At 38.2% G+C, this 2,688-nt stretch overlaps 1 long non-coding RNA gene across 1 annotated transcript in view; it reads left to right on the top strand.

The window, feature by feature from the left end:
- Positions 1-1,157: 1,157 nt before the first annotated feature.
- The window catches only part of LOC146001972 (uncharacterized), a 2,890-nt gene continuing 1,359 nt past the window's right edge, over positions 1,158-2,688 (top strand). Inside the window, exon 1 of the long non-coding RNA XR_014443640.1 lies at positions 1,158-1,189. This is a non-coding gene — a long non-coding RNA (uncharacterized LOC146001972). The remainder of the gene's footprint in view (positions 1,190-2,688) is intronic.

Here is a 2,688-nt window from a genome sequence, read left to right as displayed (position 1 = left end):
AAAATTTCCATACCAATTTTATACTTACTGTTGATATTGCCTCCTCTAAAAAATAATTCTCAGTCTCCACATCAAAATTTCCTCAAAAGTCTAAGACAATAGTAATTCACAAGAATTGAATATTCCCTTCGGTTTAATGCTCAATCCCCTTCTAACTAAAATACCCGCCATAATCTATGACCTAGAGGTGGATACTGTCCTCCTCCAACGTTTAATTCAGAACCCCCTTAATTTGTCAATTAAGGCCAAATATGTACGATTTGGATATTTCTCCCACCCCCTTCGATAATACCCTTAAACACATTATTTTCTTTATCTACTTGTTTAAATATGGGGCATTTAAGGTGTAAAATTTTTACATGTATTTTGGAAAAATATATAAATGTTGAATTTTATAGTATTTGAAGGGAAAAATCCCCCCAAAAAATCTCGATGGCGCAGTCTGCGCCATAATCCCCCCCAACCCCTGTGGGCACCCCTGGTCATATGCAATGCCGGATCTGGTTGGGGGTGGCGTTGATTAAAATCATTTGCAACGGAACGTGAACTTCTCTCCCCAGACAGCAGTACGATCTCGATGCGTTCCTCACACATTAGGAATTGTAACATCGTGTTAACGTCAATTGTGACGTCATAGTAGAATCTGCAACAGTTCTTCCATTTACTTATTCATCAAGACGTCAGCGAGACTTAGAAATTGAGTCACTTCTTCACTTTAGATTTCCTAAATGACAGCACTTCATTAGGTAAATATAGTTGTTGAGAAACTATTCAACATTTGCTTCTCACTCCGACATACCTGTCATATTTCAGATTGACTCGGGTCAGGAATGAAGTGCCATAACGATAAAGTGGCGTTGAACCTTCGACAGATAATTTATTCTAAATTCAAAAAATGCAGCAAATCATGTTTCAGGTCGCTGCAAAGTAGCCTCCTGCATGTTAGCCTTAAAACCTATATTTCTATTGCTTGTTTGGATATCAATGTTCGAAACAAGTCGGAAACATGCATGTTACTTATCTCAATAATGCGTGCAGTAGGTGTCAATACCCAATGCGTTATCAGCCGACAAAAGCTGTAAAAAAATCACTAATTGGGAACATGAGGGTTGCTTGTGTTCTTGGTGATGAAGTATTAATATACCGAGTTTCTGTCACTGGGTTACACTTCGACAGCTCATTCACAAAGGTGAGGTAACAATTATTTCCAGCAGTTTTAAGTGTCTACTCATTTTTCGTAAGTCAATTTGAAATTCATGATTGATTTGCACATAGACATATGACTTATTTTTCACTTGCAAATTGACATATTTTTGGATATTTGAAAAGGAAAAGTAACAACGGACTTGACACTGTGAACAAAACTACGCCACCAGTTGTGACTGTTCAGATGTCTGCCTTGATTATCATTAATTCCTTCAGTTGTTTTCAGGAGTTTATGCAAAAATGTTTATCTAGGGGGGCGCATAGGTTCGTATTTAGGGGTGGTATAAGGGTATATTTAGAGACAAATTGACCATGAATTTGACCTTTGTGAAAAATTTTAGGTGGTGTAGAGGATATTATTGGAGGGCCTTGGGGAGTGTTTTGGATGTGTAGATAAAACACTGGTTGTTTCTGGCTCATCAGCTCTGTTTAATGCTAACACACATTCTACAAACGTCCATTCTTCATCTTCCTGTGCTCAGAGATTCAAATCCTACAGTTGCAGTTCACTGACTGCTCTCTTGAGTATGATGCTCGTTTATTTGTTTCTAATAATGAGGAAGCGTAAAAAAAACTCTTTGATTGTTCTTTACAGTAACAACGACACATTCTAAATTCCTACAGTTGATGGTCGTTCATCTACCTCTGCGGCCAGGTCTTATATTTTCACAGTTCCGGCTGTTTCATCAGCTACAATAATAACCTGCCAGTGACTGTTGCCTTTCACCTTCATTGTTGATGATGAAGGATTCTGGATCCTTCAATCTTGTTCACCAGCTGCTTGACGCTGAAAACTCTATTATTGCAGGTGTTACTGGTTAAATTGTTCTAGAGATTCGAACCTACTTTGAAAATCCTGTACTTCATACTCTTTCATGCACCTCTCATGACGAGGACATCGTGCACTAATTTCTACATGATAACAAAACCAATACTAACTCTTTAGTCACACCACACCCTTAAAAATGTTAGTACAGTACCAACTGGATAGTTTATGTACTACTCTTGTGATCGATTTTCGGATTTCCAATTACTTAAACTCAGTGATCGAATTGGGCAGGTATGAGCCGGTATGGCATACCTAGTAAATTAAAATGCCGAAAAAAATACCGGCAGTATTTTTTTTTAAATTGCCACTTATTTATTAGAGCTGATCGCACAAGTAGCTACGCAATGGCCAACAATGTACTCGCTCATTTCTCTCTCTCTCTTTCTTGAGCTGTACGCCGTCCAAGACGACCCAGCTCTCTTGTCGATCATTCGTCATGAGAAACGCAACAATAGCTCCGAGAATGTGCTAAAAAGTTCTAAATTCAACCAAATAGAGGAATCAATTAACATACTCAATCAAAAAGACATAGAATCAACCAGTAACGTGTTTAGAATTCTATACAGTAAAACCTCGTCAATCCCGACAAATGGGGGGACCGGTTGACCGGTTTAACGAAAGTCCTGATTAACTGAAATAACCTAAAAGAACAG

The sequence above is a fragment of the Lepisma saccharinum genome, chromosome 18 (genome assembly GCF_977018435.1).
Source record: "Lepisma saccharinum chromosome 18, izLepSacc3.1, whole genome shotgun sequence".
NCBI classification, from domain to species: Eukaryota; Metazoa; Arthropoda; class Insecta; order Zygentoma; family Lepismatidae; genus Lepisma; species Lepisma saccharinum.
Note: the sequence above shows the minus strand (reverse complement) of the source record. Positions and strands in the feature narration are given on the sequence as shown.